General features: G+C 44.8%; 1 protein-coding gene and 1 long non-coding RNA gene across 4 annotated transcripts in view; one reads left to right on the top strand and one right to left on the bottom strand.

The window, feature by feature from the left end:
• The window catches only part of smg6 (SMG6 nonsense mediated mRNA decay factor), a 323,207-nt gene that overhangs the window by 217,105 nt on the left and 80,995 nt on the right, over positions 1-25,107 (bottom strand). The gene's annotated exons all lie outside the window — the stretch shown is intronic.
• Positions 1-25,107, top strand: part of LOC137345112 (uncharacterized) — a 78,117-nt gene that overhangs the window by 8,678 nt on the left and 44,332 nt on the right. Inside the window, exon 2 of one of the 2 annotated variants that reach the window (XR_010968551.1) lies at positions 24,295-24,402. The exons of the other annotated variant lie outside the window; for it this stretch is intronic. This is a non-coding gene — a long non-coding RNA (uncharacterized lncRNA). The remainder of the gene's footprint in view (positions 1-24,294; positions 24,403-25,107) is intronic. 2 annotated transcript variants of the gene reach the window in all.

Below are 25,107 nucleotides of genomic sequence, written 5' to 3'. Positions count from 1 at the left end.
GAGTATTTTTACTTTAGAGTGGTCTGTGTCCTTTTCCATAGCTATTGTAAACCTTATGATACCATGATCGCTGTTCCCTCAATGCTCCCCCACTGACACTTGCTCCACTTGGCCCGTCTCATTCCCTAGAACCAAGTCCAGCAATGCCTCCTTCCTCGTTGAGCCGGAAACGTACTGGTTAAGAAAGTTATCCTGAACACGTCAAAAATTCCTCCCCCTCTTTGCCCCTTATTATTATTGTTATCCCAGTCTATATTAGGATAGTTGAAGTCCCCAGTTATCATTACTCTATAGCTTTTGCACCTCTCGGTAATTTCCCTGCAAATTTGCTCCTCTATCTCCTTCCCACTAGTTGGTGGCCTATAGAATACACCCAGTAGTGTAATGGCATCTCTTTTATTTCTCAACTCTAACCAAATAGATTCTGTCCTTGACCCCTCCAGGACATGCTCTCTCTCTCTCCAGTATTGCAATATTCTCCTTAATCAATACTGCCACCACCCCCCTCCTTTCTTTCCTTCCCTACCTTTTCTGAACACCTTGTATTCAGGAATATTTAGTACCCAATCCTGCCCTTTTTTGAGCCAGGTCTCTGTTATCGCCACGACATCGTATTCCCATGTGGCTATTTGCGCCTGCAGCTCACCAACCTTGTTTACCACACTACGTGCGTTTACACACAGGCACTGCAAACCATTCTTAGACTTTCTTGTACTCGCTCTTAGTTTGATCCCACCTAATAATGTACTATTACTTGCTCCAGTGCTATTTTTCTCCCCCGATCCTTTGTGCCCCTCGTTTCTCCTTTCCACTGCTACATCCTGGTGCCCATTCCCCTGCCAAATTAGTTTAAACCCTCCCCTACAGCACTAGCGAAACTCCCCGCGTAGACATTGATCCCAGCTCCATTGAGGTGCAACCCGTCCCACCTTCCCCAGAACCGGTCCCAATGCCCCAGGAATCTAAAACCTGCACCATCTCTGCAGTCATGCATTTATCTGCTCTATCCTCCTATTTCTAAGCTCATTAGCGCGTGGCACAGGGAGTAATCGGAAATTACTACCTTTGAGGTCCTGCTTCTTAATCTCTTTCCTAACTCCTTAAAATCTGCCTGGAGGACCTCATCCATCTTTCTACCTATGTCGTTGGTACCGATATGGACCACGACCTCTGGCGGTTCATCCTCCCCCCAAGAATGTTCTGCAGCTGCTCAGTGATATTCTTGACCCTGGCACCAAATTTGGTGGGAATTTTTTGTTGTTGCATGAATTGGCATCAGAAAAGATGGAGTTATAAGCTGAAATCAAACTGATAGAGCAATGTGCAAGAAAGTGCATAATTACACCAGTTAGCAAAACAGACACGATTATCAGGCAAGAGGTGGGCTGGTTCCCTGCCAACAACCAGCAAGACAAAGGTCTGTGCAGAAATTGTTCATGTGCTTCTTCGAATGTGAATTTTTGCATTCTTCAAGGTGAGGTATGTCGCTAATGGCAACCACCTTACGTCAACAGCAATAGTTCCCAGTCAGGTAAAATACAGGTTTGATACAGAGTAAAGCTGTCTCTACACTGTCCCATCAAACATTCCCAGGGCAGGTACACCAGTGGTTAAATACAGAGGATTAGGGGATGGCAAAGATACCAAATAAGTATTTTGCCTCAATTTGCATTGAGGGCGTGGATAATGGAAATGTAGAACCATCAGAAGTGGGTAAAGAACAGTTAGAGAAGATTTTTATTCAAGGAGAAATGGCTGTATTACGTTGACAAATCACAGATACCTGGATGGCTTACATCCGAGCATCCTGCTGACAGAAGCTTGGGTAGAAATAGCAGATTCTCAGGCTATGTTTTTCCAAACTGTGCCAGAGAACTGGAGGATGGGAAATATGACAACTCTTTCATAATAGGAGACAGGGATAAGCCAGGAAATTATAGTCCAGTTATTCTTACCTCAGTTATTGGTAAATTGCTAGAGTCTTGTGATATGGGATTAAATAGAAGAGGGTAGATGAGGGCAATGGAGTTGATGTGGTGTATATGGATTTTCAAAAAGCATTTGATAAAGAGCCACACGGTAGACTTGCTAATAAGATTGCGGCCCATGGAATAAAGGGGGCAACAGCAACATGGATACAGAATTGGCTAAATGACAGAAAATAGAGAGTAGTGGTGAATGGTTGTTTTTCGGACTAGAGAGTGGTTTTCCCCAGGGGCCGGTGCTGGGGCCATTGCTTTTCTTGATATACATTAATGACTTGGACTTGGGAGTACAGAGCACAATTTCAAAATTTGCAGATAACACAAAACTTGGAAGGGTAGTGAACAGGATAGTGATAGACTTCAAGAGGATATAGACACGCTGGTGGCATGGCCGGACATGTGGCAGATGAAGTTTAATGCGGAAAAATGCACTTTGGTACGAAAAATGAGGAGGCGCAATATAAACTAGAGGGCACAATTCTAAAAGGGGTACAGGAACAGAGGGATCTGGGGGTATACGTGCACGAATCATTGAAGGTGGCAGGGCAGGTTGAGAAAGCGGTTAAAAAAGCATACTGGGTCCTGGGTTTTATAAATAGAGGCATAGAGTACAAAAGCAAGGAAGTCATGAAGAATCTTTATAAAACACTGGGTCGGCCACAACTACATACGATCATACGAATTAAGAGCAGGAGTAGGCCATTCGGCCCCTCGAGCCTGCTCTGCCATTTGATAAGATCATGGCTGATCTGATTGTGACCTCAACTCTACTTTCCCGTCGACCTACTATAACCTTTGACTCCCTTGTTAATCAGGAATCTATCTAACTCAGCCTTAAAAATATTTACTGACCCTGCCTCCACCGCTCTCATGACCCTCAGAGAAAACATTTCTCCTCATCTCTGTCTTAAATGGGAGACCCCTTATTTTTAAACCGTGGCCCCTAGTGCTAGTCTCTCCCACAAGGGAAAACATCCTCTCAGCATCTACCCCTTCAAGTCCCCGAGGATCTTATGTGTTTCAGTAAGATCACCTCTCATTCTTCTAAACTCCAGTGTATACAGGCCCAACTTGTCCAACCTTTCCTAATCAGATAACCCCCTCATCCCAGGAATCAGTTGAGTGAACCTTCTCTGAAGTGCCTCTAAAGCAATTATGTCCTTTCTTAAATAAGGAGACCAAAACTGCACAGTATTCTAGATGTAGTCTCACCAATGCCCTGTACTACTTTAGCAAAATATCTCTATATTCCATTCCCCTTGCAATAAATGACAACATTCCATTTGCCTTCCTAATCACTTGCTGTACCTGTGATTCATGTACCTCAGAGTTCTGCAATCTCTCTATTTAAATAATATACTGCTTTTCTATTCCTCCTGCCAAAGTGGACAAGTTCACATTTTCCCACATTATATTCCATCTGCCAAATTTTTGCCCACACACTTAACCTGTCTATATCTCTTTGCAGACTCCTTATGTCCTCTTCGCAACTTACTTTCCTACCTATCTTTGTGTCATCAGCAAATTTAGCAATCATACATTCGGTCCCTTCATTCAAGTCATTGATATAGATTGTAAATAGTTGAGGCCCCAGCACTGAACCCTGAGGCACTCCACTCGTTACATCTTGCCAACCTGAAAATGACCCATTTATGCCTACTCTCTGTTTCCTGTTAGTTAACCAATCCTTTATCCATGGTAATATGTTACACCCCTACACCAAGAGCTCTTATTTTGTGTAGTAGGCTTTGATGTGGCACCTTGTCAAATGCCTTCTGGAAATCCAAGTACACCACATCCACAGGATCCCCTTTATCCACATTGCTTGTTACTTCCTCAAAGAACTAATAAATTAGTCAAACACGATTTCCCTTTCACAAAGCCGTGTTGACTCTACCTGATTGCATTGAGATTTTATAAGAGTCCTGCTGTCACCCCCTTAATAATAGATTCTAGCATTTTCCCTATGACGGATGTTAAGCTAACTGGCCTGTAGTTTCCTGCTTTCTATCTCCCTCCTTTCTTGAATAGAGGAATTACATTCGATATTTTCCAATCTGATGTGACCCTTCTAGAATCTAGGGAATTTTGGAAAATTAATACCAATGCATCTACTATCTCTGCAGCCACTTCTTTTAAGACCCTAGGATGAAGTCCGTCAAGACCTGGGGACTTGTCAGCTTTTAGTTGTAATAATTTTTTCGGAACCCTTTCGCTGGCGATTGTAAATGTTTTCAGTTCCTCCCTCCCTTTCACCTCTTCATTCACAATTATTTCTGGTATGTTATTTGTATCCTCTACAGTGAAGACGGATGCAAAATATCTGTTCAATTCATCCGTCATTTCCTTATTCTCCATTATTAATTCCCCAGACACTCTCTCTAGAAGACCAACGCTCACTTTATTTACTCTTTTCCTTTTTAGATGCCTGTAGAAACTCTTACTATCTGTTTTTATATTTCTGGCGAGCTTTCTCTTGTACTCTAATTTCTCCCTCCTCATTATTCTTTTCGTCATTCTTTGCTGTTTTTTATATTCTGTCCAATCTTCTGACCTGCCACTAATCTTCGCGGAATTGTATGCTTTTTCTTTCAGCTGGAGTATTATGTCCAGTTCTGGGCACTGCATTTTGGGAAGGATGTGAAGGCCTTAGAGAGGGTGCAGAAGAGATTCACTAGAATGATTCCAGAGATGAGGGACTTTAGTTACGTGGGATAGACTGGAGAAGCTGGGGTTGTTCTCCTTGGAACAGAGAAGGTTGAGAGGAGATTTGATAGAGGTATTCAAAATCATGAAGAGTCTAGACAGAGTAGATGGAGAGAAACTGTTCCCATTGGCAGAAGGGTCAAGAACCAGAGGACATAGATTTAAGGTGATTGGCAAAAGAATCAAAGGTGAGGAAAAACTTTTTTACACAGCGAGCGGTCAGGATCTGGAATGCACTGCCCGAGGGGGTGGTGGAGGCAGATTCAATCATGGCCTTCAAAAGGGAACTTGGTAAGCACTAAAAACGAAAAATTGTGCAGGGCTACAGGGATAGGGTGGGGGAGTGAGATTAGCTGGATTGCTCATGCATAGAGCCTGTGTGCACCCCATTTTAGGAGGATATGCAATCAATGGAAAAGGTGCAGTGCAGATTAACTAGGATAAGGAGTGACAGTTATCAAGAGAGACTTGAGAAGTTGGGGCTTTTTCTCACTAGAGCTGAGAAGGTTAAGGAAAAACCTCAGAGGTCTTCAAGATTATGAAGGATTTTTTTTATTTGTTCATGGGATGTGGGCTTCACTGGCGAGGCCGGCATTTATTGCCCGTCCCTAAGTGCCCTCGAGAAGGTGGTGGTGAGCCGCCTACTTGAATCACTGCAGTCTGTGTGGTAAAGGTTCTCCCACAGTGCTGTTAGGAAGGGAGTTCCAGGATTTTGACCCAGCGATGATGAAGGAATGGCAATATATTTCCAAGTCAGGATGGTGTGTGACTTGGAGGGGAACGTGCAGGTGGTGTTGTTCCCATGTGCCCGCTGCCCTTCTAGGTGGTAGAGGTCGCAGGTTTGGGAGGTGTACTGTCGAAGAAGCCTTGGCGAGTTGCTGCAGTGCATCCTGTGGATGGTACACACTGCAGCCACAGTGCGCCGGTGAAGGGAGTGAACGTTTACGGTGGTGGGTGGGGTGCCAATCAAGCGGGCTGCTTTGTCCTGCATGGTGTCGAGCTTCTCAAGTGTTGTTGGAGCTGCACTCATCCAGGCAATTGGAGAGTATTCCATCACACTCCTGACTTGTGCCTTGTAGATGGTGGAAAGGCTTTGGGGAATCAGGAGGTGAGTCACTCACCGCAGAATACCCAAGCTTCTGATCTGTTTTTGTAGCCACAGTATTTATATGGCTGGTCCAGTTAAGTTTCTGGTCAATGGTGACCCTCAGGATGTTGATGGTGGGGGATTCGGTGATGGTAATGCTGTTGAATGTCAAGCGGAGGTGGTTAGACTCTCTCTTGTTGGAGATGGTCATTGCCTGGCACTTGTCTGGCGCGAATGTTACTTGCCACTTATCTGCCCAAGCCTGGATGTTGTCCAGGTCTTGCTGCATGCGGGCACGGACTGCTTCATTATCTGAGGGGTTGCGAATGGAACTGAACACTGTGCAATCATCAGCAAACATCCCCATTTCTGACCTGATGATGAAGCAGCTGAAGATAATTGGGCCTAGGACACTACCCTGAGGAACTCCTGCAGCAAAACATCCTGGGGCTGAGATGATTGGCCTCCAACTACCACTACCATCTTCCTTTGTGCTAGGTATGACTCCAGCCACTGGAGAGTTTATTCCTGATTCCCAATGACTTCAATTTTATTAGGGCTCCTTGATGCCACACTCGGTCAAATGCTGCCTTGATGTCAAGGGCAGTCACTCTCACCTCACCTCTGGAATTCACCTCTTTTGTCCACGTTTGGACCAAGGCTGTAATGAGGTCTGGCGGAACCCAAACTGAGCATCGGTGAGCAAGTTATTGGTGAGTAAGTGCCGCTTGATAGCACTGTCGACGATACCTTCCATCACTTTGCTGATGATTGAGAGCAGACTGATGGGCAGTAATTGGCTGGGTTGGATTTATCCTCCTTTTTGTGGACAGGACATACCTGGGCAATTTTCCACTTTGTTGGGTGGATGCCAGTGTTGTAGCTGTACTGGAACAGCTTGGCTAGAGGCGCAGCTAGTTCTGGAGCACAAGTCTTCAACACTACAGCCAGGATGTTGTTGGGGCCCATAGCCTTTGCTGTATCCAGTGCACTCAGCCGTTTCTTAATATCACGAGGAGTGAATCGAATCGGCTGAAGACTGGCTTCTGTGATGGTGGGGATATTGGGAGGAGGCAGCGATGGATCATCCACTCGGCAATTCTGGCTGAAGATGGTTGCAAACGCTTCAGCCTTGTCTTTTGCACTCACGTGCTGGACTCTGCCATAATTGAGGATGGGGACATTCACGGAGCCTCCTCCTCCCGTTAGTTGTTTAATTGTCCACCACCTTTCACGACTGGATGTGGCAGGACTGCAGAGATTTGATCTGATCCATTGGCTGTGGAATCGCTTCGCTCTGTCTGTAGCATGTTGCTTCCGCTGTTTAGCATGCATGTAGTCCTGTGTTGCAGCTTCACCAGGTTGGCATCTCATTTTTAGGTACACCTGGTGCTGTTCCTGGCATGCTCTTCTACACTCCTCATTGAACCAGGGTTGATCCCAGGCTTGTTGGTAATGGTAGAGTGAGGAATATGTCAGGCCATGAGGTTACAGATTGTGCTGGAATACAATTCTGCTGCTGCTGATGGCCCACAGGACCTCATGGATGCCCAGTTTTGAGCTGCTAGATCTGTTCTGAATCTGTCCCATTTAGCACGGTGGTCGTGCCACACAACACGTTGGATGGTGTCCTCAGTGCGAAGACGGGACTTCGTCTCCACAAGGACTGTGTGGTGGTCACTCCTACCAATACTGTCATGGACAGATGCATCTGCGGCAGGTAGATTGGGGAGGACGAGGTCAAGTAAGTTTTTCCCTCGTGTTGGTTCGCTCACCACCTGCCGCAGCCCCAGTCTGGCAGCTGTGTCCTTCAGGACTCGGCCAGCTCAGTCAGTAATAGTGCTACCGAGGCACTCTTGGTGATGGACATTGAAGTCCCCCACCCAGAGTACATTCTCTGCCCTTGCTACCCTCAGTGCTTCCTCCAAGTGGTGCTCAACATGGAGGAGGACTGATTCATCAGCTGAGGGAGGACGGTAGGTGGTAATCAGCAGGAGGTTTCCTTGCCCATGTTTGACCTGATGCCATGAGATTTCATGGGGTCCAGAGTCAATGTTGAGGACTCCCACGACCACTCCCTCCTGACCGTATATCACTGTACCGCCACCTCTGGTGGGTCTGGCCTGCCAATGGGACAGGACATACCCAGAGATGGTGATGGAAGAGTCTGGGACATTGGCTGAAAGGTATGATTCTGTGAGTATGGGTATGTCAGGCTGTTGCTTGACTGGTCTGTGGGACAGCTCTCCCAATTTTGGCACAAGTCCTCAGACGTTAGTGAGGAGGACTTTGCGGGTCAACTGGGCTTGGTTTGCCTTTGCTGTGTCCTGTGCCTGGTGGTCCATCCGGTTTTATTCTTATTGTGACTTTCTGTAGCTAGGCCATTTCAGAGGGTGATTAAGAATCAAGCACATTGCAGTGTGTCTGGAGTCACAAACAGGCCAGGCCAGGTAAGGACAGCAGGTTTCCTTCCTCAAAGGACATTAGTGAACCAGATGGGTTCACTAATGGTGATAGATTGCTTCCATTGGTCAGAGAGGTGGTGACAAGAGCACATTTAATATAATCACAAAAAGAATTAAAGCAGAGATTAGAAAACACTTCTTTACAGAGTTTGGGTAGAATCTGGAATTCTCTGCTACAACCATTTTTGAAGCAGAGTTCATAAATTCTTTGAAAAGGAAAATAGATACTTGTTGGTAAAAGATTAGAGGGTATGGGAAACGAGCAGGAGAGTGAGATAGCTGGATCTGGTTCTGGCAAATGAGGTGGGTCAAGTGGAGCAAGTGTCAATGGGGGAACATTTAGGGAACAGTGATCATAGTATCAAAATTTAGATTAGTTAAGGAAAAGGACAAGGAGCAATCTAGAGTAACAACACTTAATTGGAGGAAGTCCAATTTCAGTGGGTTGAGATCGGATCTGGCCCGGGTAAATTGGAATCAAAGATTGGCAGGCAAAACTGTAATCGAACAATGGTTGGCCTTTAAAAAGGAGATGGTTCGGGTACAGTCTAAGTATTTTCCCACGGGTGGATAGGATGAAGCAGAAAAAGGGGGCGTATGACAGATGTCCGGTTGATAATACAAGTGAGAACCAGGCTGAATAAAGTACAGAGGGGAAGTGAAAAAGAATATAAGAGGGGCAAGGAAAGAGTATGAGAATAGACTGGCAGCTAACATAAAAGGGAATCCAAAAGTCTTCTATAGGCATATAAATAGTAAATGTGTAGTAAGAGGAGGGGTGGGGCCGATGAGGGACCAAAAAGGAGGCAGAGGGCATGGCTGAGGTACTAAATGAGTACTTTGCATCTGTCTTTACCAAGGAAGAAGATCCTGCCAGAGTCACAGTAAAAGAGGAGGTATTTGAGATACTGGATGGGCTAAAAATTGATAAAAAGAGGTACTCGAAAGGCTGGCTGTACTTACTGGATGCATCCTAGGTTGCTGAGGGAAATAAGGGTGGAAATTGCAGAGGTGCTGGCCATAATTTTCCAATCCTCCTTAGATACGGGGGTGGTGCCAGAGGACTGGAGAATTGCAAATGTTACACCCTTGTTCAAAAAAGGGTGTAAGGATAAACCCAGCAGCTACAGGCCAATCAGTTTAACCTCAGTGGTAGAGAAACTTTTAGAAACGATAATCCAGGACAAAATTAATAGTCACTTGGACAAGTGTTGATTAATAAAGGAAAGCCGGCACGGATTTGTTAAAGGCAAATCGTGTTTAACTAACTTGATTGAGTTTTTTTGATGAGGTAACAGAGAGGGTTGATGAGGGAAATGCGGTTGAGGTTGTGTATATGGACTTTCAAAAGGCATTTGATAAAGTGCCACATAATAGGCTTATCAGCAAAGTTGAAGCCCATGGAATAAAAGGGGCAGTGGCAGCATGGATACAGAATTGGCTAAGTGGCAGGAAACAGAGTAGTGGTGAACAGTTGTTTTTCGGATTGGAGGAAGGTGTACAGTGTTGTCCCCCAGGGGTCGGTACTAGGATCACTGCTTTTTTTTATATATATATTAATACTTGGACTTGGGTATACAGGGCACAACTTCAAAATTTGCAGATGACACAAAACTTGGAAATGTAGTAAACAGTGAGGAGGATAGTGATAGAGTTCAGGAGGACAAAGACAGGCTGGAATGGGCGGACACATGGCAGGTGAAATTTAACGCAGAAAAGTGCGAAGTGATACATTTTGGCAGGAACAAAGAGGAGAGGCAATATAAACTAAAGGGTACAATCCTAAAGGAGGTGCAGGAACAGAGAGGCCTGGGGGCATATGTGCAGAAATCTTTGAAAGTGGCAGGGCAGGTTGAGGAAGCAGTTAAAAAAGCATATGGGATCCTGGGCTGTATAAATAGAGGCATAGAGTCCAAAAGCAAGGAAGTTGTGTTGAACCTTTATGAAACACTGGTTTGGCCAAAACTGGAATACTGTGTCCAATTCTGGGCACCGCACTTTAGGAAGGATGTCAAGGCCGTAACAAGGGTGCAGAAGAGATTTACTAGAATGGTTCCAGGGATGAGAGACTTCAGTTATGTGCATAGACAGGAGAAGCTGGGGTTGTTCTCCTTAGAGCAGAGCAAGTTGAGAGGAGATTTGATAGACGTATCCAAAATCATGAAGGGTTTAGATGAAGTAAATGAAGAGAAACTATTCCCTGTGGTGGACGGGTCGAGAACCAGAGGGCACAGATTTAAGGGGATTGGCAAAAGAACTAAAGGCAACATGAGAGAAAACTTTTTTACGCAGCAAGTAGTTGTGGTTTTCAAAAAGGAATTGGATAAATACTTGAAGGAAAAAACTTTGCGGGGCTATGGGGAAAAAGGTGAATGGGACTAACTGGATTACTCTTACAAAGAGCCGGCACAGGCTCGATGGGCCGAATGGCCTCATTCTGCGCTGTAACCATTCTATGATTCTAGGTTCAGTCTACAAAGTCAGGGCTATTTCTGTAGGTAGATTCCCCCAAATCACATTCTTATGCAGGATGTATTTCATCAGCATGTTCCCCAACAGTGGAAATGGTTTTAATAAATATTTTCCCTGCACTTTCAAAGCACAGTCCTGACACACAGATTGTACACAGGATCTCTGTGTCCCTGGCAAAGGCAACTCTCTATTATGTTTGTCCACATCCTGCCATCTCACCGCCACTGCTCATAACAAAGCAGATTTTCATTGTCTACTGACAAATTATTTCAACCCACTGAGCAAATCTCCTCCACCACATCAGTCACTTGTGCAGATTGAAAGTGAGCAGGGCTATTTCAACAGCGCGCCACAAGGCACACAAGGTGCCGAAAGTGACTTTGATGTTCCATGTATTCGTAATGGAAGAGTTGGCTGAGAAATCTGTTTTATAAAAAAAAAGCAAAAAATAAATTCAGTCTTCATCACAGAGCTATCTGTTTCTCTGACAAACTTCAAACTGTAACATAACTCACAACCTAACAGTAACACGGACATCAAAGGTGTGAGATTCTCAATTCCAGCTCACCTGTGCCAGTACATGCACTTAAACCTGAATCTGTGCCGAACAAGCGCCTGGGTGCTCCAGCCCAACATAAACTCTAGCTCCTTCGTTATTGCCAAGTTGTCAAGTGCAGCCGAGTACAGATAAACACACACCAGATTCAAACACAACTCCCATCCAAGCATGAAAATTCCGACGCACAATTTCTGTTCACTGTCATTAAAGAGAAATCCTGATTCACTCAGCTTGCTGGCAGGCCTATACTGAATTACAGACCTGGGCAGCCGATCAGAACCGTGTAAACACATAAACATTACCTTGTTTCAGCAAGAAACTGAACAGTTTTGTTCTTCATCTATGCCATAAGCACCGAATGTAATCCCGCTTTGCACATACACATCTCCTTACCCAGAGGCGGTGACTAACTGATGATATGGGACTATATTTACATGCAAGCTCCCTCCCAAGTCACACACCATCCAGGCTTCTTTATTTCTTTCTTGGGATATGGGCAAGACTGGCAAGGCCACATTTATTGGCCATACCTACTAGCCCTGAGAAAGTGATTGGCCCCTCTCCTTGAACCACTACATTCTTGAGGTTATTCTATATTGGAGTAGCTTGCTAGGCCACTCTAGAGGGCATTAAGAGTCAGCCACATTGTGGGACTGGAGTAAAGTGTAAGCCAAACTGGATAAGGGTGGCAGGTTCCTTTCCCTAAAGGACATTAGTGAACCAGTTGGGTTTTTATAACAAAAAGACAGTTTTCATGGTAATTTTTTCTGGTGTATGCCCACAAATTACCAGATTTATTGAATTACATTTCATAATTTGTCTTGGTGAGATTTAAACTCATGACCTCTGGAATTCTAGTCCAGTACCATCACCACCAGACTCTGTACCCAATCATGTCCTCATTTCTCTACACCTTTCCAGCAGAGGTCACTGAATTGCAATCAGGAGCAGGAATCCCCTTGGCTGATTTTTCCCCATCCATAGCCAGGAGACACTGATGCTAATTGAAAAAAGAACTAGCCTTGATGGGAGGCTATTCCTTGTATCTAACACTTTGAAACAAGCAACTTTCAGCCCTTGGGCACAATCTAGAAATCATTAACCAAAACCTCATTTCCTTGAGGATTCTGGAGTATATCCCATTTGGTCCAGGTGCCCTGTATACATTTAATGCTTTGAGTTTCTTCATAACACAGGCATAACTGACCTCTACATGTGTTACAGATTTCTGAACCAGTCTGACTGCATCTGGTATTCGTCCAAAGTCTTCACTTGAGAAGACTGATGTGCTGCCATTTCCTGATTTCCCCCATGACATTTCCACACAACTTATCCCATAAAGGACTGACCCGGAATTCACCACTCTGCCTACTTCATACATTTCTTTAAGAAAAAAATTTGGATTCAGCTGTCAGCCTCCCTTCGCCCCATAATCGTCGGGTAGGGGTGGGGAGACAACTTTTTGTGCTGTGACACATCCAGGCACAGTCACCGTACTCCGCCCAGATCCCTAAGTCTGGACAGTCACTCTACCACACAGGTTGCTAGGTTAAGAATAGCCTCCATACCACACTTAGATTCTATCGCACTTCACCTAGATTTGCAAGAACTATCACCGTATCACACACAGATTCCAAGGTAAGAATATTCATTGCACTGCACCCAGATCACTAAGTGCAGACAGTCACCATTCCCACACCCAGATTCCTAGGTAAGACTGGTGTCCATACGGCACCCAGATTCCCAGTTAAGAACAGTCATCATACCAAGCCAGATTTCCAGGTAAGATTAGTAACCGTGCCGCAGCCAGATTCATAGTTACGATTAGCCCCTGTACTGCACCCAGGTTCCTATTAAGAACAGTCACCATACCACACCCAGATCGTTAGGTGAAAGCATCCTCCATACCGCACCCAGATCCCTAGGTGTGGACAACCACCAGAGTGCACCAAGGCCCCCAGGCGAGAATAATTATCTTATCGCACCCAGATTCCCAGGTGAGGACGCTCACCATACCACACCCAGATTCCCAGGTGAGGACGCTCACCACACCACACCACACCCTGGTTTACAGGCGCCAATCACCAACACCAATCACCAATCACCCAATCACAGTCAAGCCCCCAGGTGAGGACAGCTGTCACTATGCTGCATCCACAGCCTACCCCAAAGAGAGACCATTTATTTCATTTCAAAATGCATGTCTGGAATAGCCTAGTCAAGTATTATCAAAGAATCATGGGAAGTTACTGCACAAAAGGAGGCCATTTGGCCCATCATGTCCATGCCGGCTGAAAAAGAGCCATCCAGCTTAATCCCACATTCCAGCACTTGGTCCGTAGCCCTGTAGGTTGCAACACTTCAAGTGCACATTTATGTACTTTTTAAATGACTTGAGGGTTTCTGTCTCTCCCACCCTTTCAGGCAGTGAGTTCCAGACCCCCACCACCCTCTGGGTGAAATAAATTCTCCTCAGCTCCCCTCTAATCCTTCTACCAATTACTTTAAATCTATGCCCGCTGGTCACTGACCCCTCTGCAAAGGGAAATAGGTCCTTCCTATCCACTCTATCTAGGCCCCTACATAATTTTATACACCTCAATCAAATCACCCCTCAGCCTCCTCTGTTCCAAAGAAAACAACCCCAGCCTATCCAATCTTTCCTCATAGCTAAAATTCTCCAGCCCTGGCAATGTCCTCGTAAATCTCCTCTGCACCCTCTAGTGCAATTACATCCTTCCTGTAATGTGGTGACCAGAACTGTATGCAGTACTCAAGCTGTGGCCTAACTAGTGTTTTATACAGTTCTAGCATAACCTCCCTGCTTTTATATTCTATGCCTCAGCTAATAAAGGAAAGTATCCCATATGTCTTTTTAACCACCTTATCTACCTGTCCTGCTACCTTCAGGGATCTGTGGACATGCACTCCAAGGTCCCTCTGTTCCTCTACACCTCTCAGTATCCTCCCCCATTTATTGTGTACTCCCTTGCCTTGTTTGCCCTCCCCAAATGCATTACCTCACACTTCTCCGGATTGAATTCCATTTGCCACTTTTCTGCCCACCTGACCAGTCCATTGATACTTTCCTGCAGTCTACAGCTTTCCTCCTCACTATCAACCACACGGCCAATTTTTGTATCATCTGCAAACTTCTTAATCATGTCCCTTACATTTAGGTCTAAATCACTAATATATACCACAAAAAGCAAAGGACCTAATACTGAACCCTGCAGAACCCCAATGGAAACAGCCTTCCAGTCACAAAAACACCCATCGACCATTACCCTTTGCTTCCTGCCATTGAACCAATTTTGGATCCAACTTGCCGCTTTCCCTTGGATCCCATGGTCTTTTACTTTTATTAGCCAGAAACCAGCCTTCCTCTCCCAGGGTTTGTAACTGGTGCCGTAGGTTTTCTTTAAATCATGCACTACAGGGGCAGGTAGAACCCTGCATTTAACGCCCTTTGCCCCCTGCAGTGAATGCTGAACATTACACTGGGGGGTCTGCACTGCATCCGAGCTCAATTCCAATCTTCCCCCTCCCCAAATGTTTGAGCCAAATCTGAATTCAGGATCCAGCGCCACAAATCTGGAGGTAAAGTTCCATGGACAGGGAGACAGGGAGTAGGAAAGCTTGCAGGAATTGCCCTTGGTACCATTACAAAGCGCCCTCATGTACAAATACAGACAGACATGAATGACCAACAGCCTAGGCACACTAACTCCTGAACACAGGGCTTGTTTTCTCTATAATCTGTGCATTTTTTCACATGACTTAAGTCCGCCAGTAGCTGCATTTTGTATAAACAGAATTAACTGTACTGTCCAGCCCAGAAATGTTCACAGCTTGTAAAATGCTGCACCTTTAACACCATCAACTCTGAATGCCCTCTGCATACTTCAAAGATGCCCACGTTTAAAATGCTACAAATCCTTCTGAACACATTTTTCTGCATCAGATATCAGAGCGTTCAATGGATGTTGGAGACATTTACTGAATCATGGAATCTCTGCAATCTGCCTACAGACCCCAGGGCTTCACACCACTTTATTCCCCAGGGGTTTGCTCACAAGACATCCAAAATATTCACTCCAGTCAACGGACTCTGTCCTCAGGAGACGATAAGCAGGCTCAACTGCAGTAGGAGTGTGGTAGAGGCACGCTTCCCGCTCCTGTGGCCATTTCAGTTGCTTGTCATTCTGGCATGTCCCACAATCACTAACAGCGGAAGGCTCCCATTCCAATTTCCTCCCATCCCTTTCTGAGGCTGCTGACTCTTGTTGAGGGATGGTTCCATGGGCACTAGCAGCTTTTTGGTATCTCACCCAAGGTGCCAATCTTTACATTTAAGCGCAGACAAGCTACTCGACTGTGGAACACATTAACACCAAGTCTGATCCTGTCCTCACCCAATGCCCACACACGTGTACTTCAAGGGACTACCAGATAGTGATCACGAATGGGAACTGTGGCTAATTTCTCCCCTCCCTAGCACAGAAGGATTAACCCTTTACCAGCTGATACATTTACCCTTCCTCAACAGCCTTGATAGGGTTAAGGAACTTCTTAAAAGGCAACATCTAACAACCAGTAAAAAAGGCACCTTTTTTATGATTGGAGGAGTCCTAGGCAGCAAATTATATGTACCAACACAACACATACCGAACAGTTTAGTCACAAGCAACTACCAAAAACCCTCAGTGCCACATACCTTTAGGTACTAGGTCACTATTTGCATTACCCCAAGTTATATTACCCCAAATGCACTAATTAGGAAGGTAGAATGGCAAGAAACTTTCAAGTTCTCCTCTGATTTCCGGCAATTCCTGAGAAATGTCAGCCTTCTTGGGCCAGTTTTCTAAGTTTTCAGCTCACTGAAACAAACATGAAAATGACCGTAATAAAGTCTCCTCTGATGTCAGGGGTCGATTGGAATATTAACACAACACAAATTTAATTAAAAGCAAAACACTTGTTCTGTCTTCATTTTTTCTTTTCTTGCCTTGCTGATTACCTCCCTGTTCTGATTTTTGATGTTTTAATTTTACCTTTCATCCAATTAACTTCTCTTCCAGTTTATTTTTGTAAAAATGAGTGCTTTTTCCTTACCTTTCCCGAGGAAGAAACAATTTCCCCCCCCAAATTTTATTGGTTAAAACAAGGGTTTAAACTAATTTGACTGCGGATGGGAAACCAGGACGTAGCAACAGAGAGGAGAGATGAGGTGCATAGAAAACTAGGAGGGACAAACAGCAACAGAATAAAGAATAGTGTAGAAAGAACAGGAATTAGATGGAGGGAAAAAAAGCAAAGCACACTAGCATGGTGTTGGAATGTATGTGTGTTAATGCGAGGAGTGTTACAAATAAGGTTGATGAGCTGCAAGCATAAATTGCCACTTGGGGTTATGATATAGTGGCTATAAAGGAGACCTGTATTAAAACATGGGAAGGAATGGGAACTAAACATTCCTGGCTACAGTGTATTCAGGAGGGATAGGGAAGGAAAAAAGGGGGGGGGAGGGGTGGCACTATTGATCAAGGAAAATATTACAGTTCTACAGAGGGATGTTATACTGGATGGTTCAAAGACTGAATCTATTTGGTTTGAGTTAAGGAACAGAAAAGGTGCTGTTGCATTGGTGGGTGTGCACTATAGACCCCCAAATAGCGAGAAAGAGATCGAGGAGCAAATCTGTAGGCTAATTTCAGAGAAATGTAAAAATAATAAGCGCAGTAATAGTTGGGGACTTCAATTACTCTAATTTAGACTGGGGGGAGAGAGTGTAAAGGGCAAGGAGGGTGAAGAATTCCTAAAATGTGTATTGGTGAACTTTCTGAATCAGTATGTTTCTAGCCCAACAAGGAAGGAAGCAGTGCTGGATCTAGTTCTGGGAAATGAAATAGGGCAAGTAGAGTGTGTTTCAGTGGGAGAACATCTGGGTAATAGTGATCATAATATAGTTAGGTTTAAAGTAGTTACGGAAAGGGACAAAGAAAAATCAACGGTGAAAGTACCCAACTGGAAGAGAGCCAAGTTCAGTAATTTGAGAAGGGATTGAGCACAGGTGGACTGGAAACAAAAATTGGCCAAGAAATAAATGAGCAATGGCAGGCCTTCAAGGCGGAGATAGTTCAGGTACAAACCAGGCATATTCCCTTAAGGAGAAAAGATAAGGCATCCAAAGCTGGAGCACCCTGGACGACAAAGGAAATAGCGGCTAAAATAAAAAAGAAAAAGGAGGTTTATGACAAGTGTCAGGTACAGAATACAATAGAAAACCAGGCAGAATATAGAGTGTGCAGGGGGAAATTGAAGAAGGATATAAGACAGGCAAAGAGAGAATGAGAGAAAAGATTAGCGGGTAACATAAAAGGGAACCCAGAAATCTCTTATAAACATATAAAAAGTAAAAATGATAGTTAAAGGAATGATTAGGGACAAAGAAGGAAATCTTCCTATGGAGGCAGAGGGCATGACTGAGGAACTGAATGAATACTTTTCATCTGTCTTCACAAATGAAGAGGATGAAGTTAATGTCACAGTAGAGGAGGAATAGAGATATTGGATAGGATAAAAATAGATAGAAAGGAGGTGCTAAATAGGTTGGCATCACTCAAAGTTAACAAGCCACCCGGTCCAGATGGGATGCATCCCAGGTTGCTGAGGGAAGCAAAGGTGGAGATAGCAGAAGCTCTGATTACAATCTTTCAATCCTCCTTGGATATGGGAGTGGTGCCAGAGGATTGGAGGATTGCAAATGTTACAACCCTATTCAAAAAAGGAGAGAGGGATAAACCTGGTAATTACAGGCCAGTCAATCTAACATTAGTGGTGGCAAAACTACAGGCCATTGTCAAGGACAAAATTAATTCTCACTTGGAGAAGCTACTGTGTGAGGCAAAGGAGGAGATTGCGGGGGCTCTAACACATATATTCAGAACCTCTCTGGCCAGAGGGGATGTGCCAGAGGACTGGAGAACCGCTAATGTAGTACCATTATTCAAGAAGGGGAGTAGGGAAAAACCGGGGAACTACAGGCCAGTGAGCCTAACATCAGTGGTAGGAAAATTATTGGAAAAAATTCTGAAGGACAAAATTAGTCTCCACTTGGAGAAGCAAGGATTAATCAGGGATAGTCAACATGGCTTTGTCAAGGGAAGATCATGTCTGACTAATTTGATTGCATTTTTTGAGGGGGTGACTCGGCGTGTGGATGAGGGTAACGCAGTGGATGTGGTATACATGGATTTCAGTAAGGCCTTCGATAAAGTCCCGCACAGGAGACTGGTCAAGAAGGTATGAGCCCATGGAGTCCAGGGTGCCTTGGCACTTTGGATACAAAACTGGCTTAGTGGCAGGAGGCAGAGGGTGATGGTCGAAGGTTGTTTTTGTGACTGGAAGCCTGTGGCCAGTGGGGTACCACAGGGATCTGTGCTGGGTCCCTTACTGTTTGTGGTCTACATTAACGACTTGGATATGAATGTAAAAGGTATGATCAGTAAGTTCGCTGATGATACAAAAATTGGTAGGGTGGTAAATAGCGAGGAGGATAGCCTCAGTCTGCAGGACGATATAGATGGGTTGGTCAGATGGGCGGAACAGTGGCAAATGGAATTTAACCCGGAAAAGTGCGAGGTGATGCACTTTGGAGGGACTAACAAGGCAAGGGAATACACATTGAATGGGAAGAGCCTAGGCAAGACAGAGGGTCAGAGGGATCTTGGTGTGCAAGTTCACAGATCCCTGAAGGCGGCGGAACAGGTAGATAAGGTGGTAAAGAAGGCATATGGGATACTTGCCTTTATTAGCCGAGGCATAGAATATAAGAGCAAGGAGGTTATGATGGAGCTGTATAAAACACTGGTTAGGCCACAGCTGGAGTACTGTGTGCAGTTCTGGTCGCCGCACTACAGGAAGGATGTGATCGCTTTGGAGAGGGTGCAGAGGAGATTCACCAGGATGTTACCAGGGCTGGAGCGCTTCAGCTATGAAGAGAGACTGGGAAGATTGGGTTTGTTTTCCTTGGAGCAGAGGAGGCTGAGGGGGGACATGATTGAGGTGTACAAAATTATGAGGGGCATAGATAGGATGGATACTAAGGAGCTTTTTCCCTTCGTTGAGGGTTCTATAACAAGGGGGCATAGATTCAAGGTAAAAGGCGGGAGGTTTAGAGGGGATTTGAGAAAGAACTTTTTCACCCAGAGGGTGGTTGGAGTCTGGAACTCACTGCCTGAGAGGGTTGTGGAGGCAGGAACCCTCACAACATTCAAGAAGCATTTGGATGAGCACTTGAAATGCCATAGCATACAAGGCTACGGACCAAATGCTGGAATATGGGATTAGATTAGACTGGGCTTGATGGCCGGCGCGGACACGATGGGCCGAAGGGCCTCTATCCGTGCTGTATAACTCTATGACTCTAAGCATGGGTTAATAAAGGACAGCCAGCAGGGATCTGCAAAAGGCAAATCGTGCCTGGCTAACCTGATTGGGTTCTTTGATGATAGAGAGGGTTGATGAAGTAGATGTTTATATGGACTTTCAACAGGTATTTGATAAAGTCCCACATAACAGACTTATTCCGAAAATGGAAGCACATGGGATTAAAGGGACTGTGGTAACTTGGGTAACGTAATTGGCTAAGGGATAGGAGGCAGACAGCAGTGTTGAACTGATGTTTTTCTGACTGGAGAGAAGTGTGCAGTGGGGTCCCCCAGGGTCAGTATTAGGACCATTGCTTTTCTTATATATAATTGACCTGGACTTGGGTATAGGGAGTACAATTTCGAAGTTTGCGGATGATACAAAACTTAGTAATGTAGTACATAGTGAGGAGGATAGTAGCAGACTTCAGGAGGACACAGACAGACTGGTGAAATGGGCAGACACAGGGCAGATGCAATTTAATGTGAATAAGTGTGAAGTGATGCTCTGTGGGAGAGGCAGTATATTCTAAATGGTACTATTTTGAGGGGTGTGCAAGAGCAGAGGGACCCAGGGGTGCATATTCACAAATCTTTGAAGGTGGCAGGGCAAGTTGATAAGGCAGTTAAGAAAGCATAAATAGGGGCATTGATTACCAAAACAAGGACGTTAAGCTAAACCTTTAAAATCACTGGTTAGGCCTCAGCTGGAGTATTGTGTCCAATTCTGGGCACCGCACTTTAGGAAGGATGTCAATGCCTTGAAAGAGGGTACAGAGGAGGTTTACCAGGATAATATCAGGGATGAGGGGCTTTAGTTGTGTGGAGAGATTGGAGAAGCTGAGATTGTTCTCCTTAGAGCAGAGAAGGTTAGGGAGAGACCTAATAGAGGTATTCAAAATTATGAGGGGTTTTGATGGAGCAAATAGGGAGAAACGGTTTCCTCTGGCAAGTGGGTCGGTAACCAGAGGTCACAGATTTAAAATAATTGGCAAAAGAACCAGAGGGGGAAATAAGGAGAATTTTTTTTTAAACAGAGGGTTAAGATCTGGAACGCACTGACTGAAAGGGTGGTGGAAGCAGATTCCACAGGAACTTTCAAAAGGCAATCGGACAAATATTTGAAGAGGGCTAATTTGCAGGGTTATGGGGAAAAAGCTGGGGAGTGGGTCTAAATTGGACAGCTCTTTGAAAAAGGCAGAACAGGCACAATGGGCCGAATGGCCTCCTTCTGTGCTGTAAGATTCTATGCTTTGTCAGCTATTTTGCTAACTAATCAAAAGATCCCTCTATGGCCTACTGGGTAAAAGCATGGCCTGTTGTACTGAGACATACAGACCAGGAAGGTCTGAGATTCCATCTGTGCCAGCACGAAGCGGGTGAACACAGGGTATGGGTCCGGCTGGAATTCCCTTCCTGGTAGAACAGCCCGTCAACAGCGCATGAATGGCCACGCGAGGTACCAGAAGGCTGATGACTACTGCGGAATCGTCCACGAGTCAGTGCCTTCAGGAAAGGGGTGGAGAAAATAGACAAATATAATAACCAGGGTTGTGTGGGGGGATGAAGATGACTGATTTGCTTCCGACACACTTTTGCTTGTAAAAGGCAACGGGCAAGTGAGTTGGTCAGTGGCCCACAGACCATTTGGGTTCCTGGCCCAGCGAACTCATCTGTGCCACACTAAAGGTTTAAAAACCTAGTTAGTGCATATTATTACACAGAAGATCTGCAGCGAGTTTAAGATTCTGTGGCATTCACTGAGGCTTCACTCTCATCGCTGAGGATATCAAGAACACGCGACTGAACAACAGCATCATCCCTCGCTGCCAGCTAGTCATAATCAAATGTATTCTACCGACAGCACTCTAGATGTATACAGGGAATGCTATATCCTGCTAATCAAATGGATGATGACTAAGCCTTGCAGTTATTAGGTGACAGCTATTAACTTGTGTGTGTAAACATGAAATCAACTACAGAGAGCAGCAGTCAGTGCCTGGCAACACTTGCCATCAAAAAACAGAGCAAAACTGAACGTGCCCACTACAAATTCCACGGTATACAAAGAGAATTTGTTTACAATAAAATGCATGGATGTATCACGTCGTGGTCAATTTCTGCAGAACTCCCCCCACCCTCCAACCAATTTCTGCAGCATGAGGCAGTAGAAGCTGTAGAAAATTTGACCAGGGTTTGGGACTGCAATCTCAATATAATAAATCTTTAACACATAGTACAAAAGCGGTACTAAACTGATGGCTTTTGTTAGAACAAAAATTATATTTTTACAGAGTTTAAAAACAGTTTATTGTGCTCAGCCTTAGTCCCACATGCAATACCACTTAAAACCTGGCTCTATTACCTCACTATTCACCGAGTTGAGACAGCTAGATGTTAAGTGGCAGCTAAGTGCCAAGTAATTGGTAAGTGCCAAATCAATAACTGGCGTACCAATGCCAATTCTTGAGAGGCAGGGGGAGAGGGGGGAATTGTCTTCAGGGGTTCTCCCACTCTACCGACTGAAGTTTGGCGGAAACTCTGCTTATGCACATAAATGAGGTTTCTGAAGTTATGGTAACAAAGGAGGAGCTGGCTTTAGGAAATTCACACCTTGTGTTCCGAGTCTGAATGCTGTCATCTGGCACCAGTCTTCCAATCTCCATTGATAAACTGGACTCAGTTTTGGAAAACCAGCTGGGTTAAGGAGTTGAGCTGAATGGGATTACACAATCCCCATTCCTTTCACATCTGATACACTAAATGTACAGGTGCAGTAGGCAAGGTGTAAAATGCATGAGGATTAGATTACCTGACACCATTTGGGGTCAATATTAGGTATTGGTACAGCCAACATTGGAACAGGTACACACAGCAATAGTATTGGTACAGCTTGCACTGGTACGCCAAACACTGGTATAGGTACACACCAGGCACCGACAGTGGTACAGCTTGCACGGGCTCCAATACAATTACAGAGAAAATTGTCTGGGAAAGGAAAAGAAAGGGGGAAAAGTGCTACATTTTGGAAATTTTTGCATTTATGTAGCACCTTTCATGGCCTCAGAACATCCCAAAGCGCTTTACAGCCAATTAAGTACTTTTGAAGTGTAGTCACTGTTGTAGTACCGTTGTAATGTAGGAAACGCAGCAGCCAATTTGCACTCAGCAAGGTCCCACAAACAGCAACGTGATAATGACCAGATAATCTGTTTTAGTGATGTTGGTTAGTTGAAGGATAAATATTGACCAGGACACCAGGGAGAACTCCCCTGCTCTTCTTTAATCTTTTACGTCCACTTCTCATCCGAAAGACAGCACCTCTGACAGTGCGGCGCTGCCTCATTACTGCACCAGAGTGTCAGCCTGGACTAAAGGCTCAAATCTCTGGAGTAGGCCTTGCACCATCAACCTTCTGACTCAGAGGCGAGAGTGCTACCCACTGAGCCATGTCTAACCTCTAAGTCAGGAAGCACTTCTTCACACTAAGTCATTCATATCTCAAATGGTCTTCCAAGTAGGGCAATGGAGGTAAAGAAATTATGGAGCTATTAAAGAGCCAGAGATATACTGTGTTAAGGGCCAAACTGTACATTCTTGGGAAAGGATGAGCAAGATGGGTTGAATGGCCTTATCTGTACTTTGTATCTCACTAAGAGAAAAACCAAAGACCTGCAACGACCTCTCCTGCCCACTAATGTAAACCAACACCGGACGATACACCAGGAAGGCTCTGCACTACATTCACTGATCCAGTACCACGAAACCACCACTCTTCAAGTCAGTGGGATCTTTTATAGTTCAATCAAAAGATACAATATTACTAGATCTGCCTTTGGTAGTTCAGATCTCCTGATTTACCACCTTTTGACTTCATTTGCTTACTCAATACCCATTAGGTACAGATAGCACCTTTACCTGCAGCAATGACACACTTAGGCTCACTGACCTACACAATGGCATGTTTACACAGACATGGTACTTTGAGCCCCCACCTAGTGTTTCATCCTCAGGGTATATGAGTAAAGAGCAATTTACACATTACGTGCAAGTCCACTCGTATATTTAAATAACATTTTCCCAAAACCCCACCACAAACTTGTATAATTAAAAGTCCTGTGAATAGCACACATCAGGCGTCTAGCACAATAAATTGTCACATCTTTTTGACTGATTCCTCAAAAATTTCAGCCAAACACCAACACTTAATTCCTGTTTCTGAGCATGTCTCTCTACTCTCTCTGTCCATATGCCACCTCTGGTAACACACACTGAACTTACACCATATCCTACAACTAAACATGAGCAAGACGGCAGGAGATTCACTAATTCTCAAGACTGCAGGAGAGTCTCAATATCCCAATTATTAATAAGCAGTGCAACAGCAATTATTTCGCAGATTTTTAAAAATAGTTTTGCTTAAATAGCAGCTGTTGATGACATTATCAGAGGACCTGGCTGGGAGGTTACTGAGCCCAACAATGTAAGGAAGCTGGATTAACATTAGTAGTGAAAGAGTCAGTAACACAGGGTGGTGGCTGGGAGAAAGGAAGAACTTGCATTTATATGGCTCCTTTCATGTCCTCAGGGTGTACCAGAATGCTTCACAGCCAATGAAGCAGCTTAAGGAAATGAATAAGGACACGGAGCAAAGGAGGAGTGATTAGGAAGGGTAACCAAAAGCTTGATCGAGGAGGTGAGTTTTAAGGAAGGTCCTAAAGGAGGAGGAGGAGGAGGTAAAAAGGTTTAAAAAGAGAATTCCAGAGGGTGGGGCCTGGGCAGCTGAAGGCATGGCCACCAATGGTGACTTGATGGGAGAGGTTGCACAAGAGTTCAGAGTCAGAGGAACAAAGACTTTAAGGGTGAAGACTGTAGCACTGGAAGAGGTTGCAGAGATAGGGAGCAGTGAAGCCATGGAGAGACTTAAACACAAGGTTGAGAATTTAAAATTTGTGGTCCCCAGTTAGTGCCAAACCCCGTATCAGGTGGATGCTCAGTCATTGAATATATTCAAAAACGGAAATCAATAAGATTTTTGGACACTAAGGGAATCAAGGGATATGGGGATAGGTGGGAAAGTGGAGTTGAGGTCGAAGATCAGCCATGATCTTATTGAATGGCGGAGCAGGCTCGAGGGGCCATATGGCCTGCTCCTGCTCCTGCTCCTATTTCTAATGTTCACCTAGTGTCAAACCCTGTCCCACAAAGGCCCTAGTGCCAAACCCTGCACCATACACCCCCACCTCCTGCCAAACCCTGTCCCGCATTTCCTCCCACACCATGGTCTTCACACATCTTGTGCTAGCTAAACCTGCAGCCTCTCCCCCACCCCGCCTCACTTCAGGTCCCGTACAAGTATTGCTTCAAGCCCACAGGAATGACCCCTTCAAAGCAACAAGGA

Source organism: Heptranchias perlo, chromosome 28 (genome assembly GCF_035084215.1).
Source record: "Heptranchias perlo isolate sHepPer1 chromosome 28, sHepPer1.hap1, whole genome shotgun sequence".
NCBI classification, from domain to species: domain Eukaryota; kingdom Metazoa; phylum Chordata; class Chondrichthyes; order Hexanchiformes; family Hexanchidae; genus Heptranchias; species Heptranchias perlo.
Note: the sequence above shows the minus strand (reverse complement) of the source record. Positions and strands in the feature narration are given on the sequence as shown.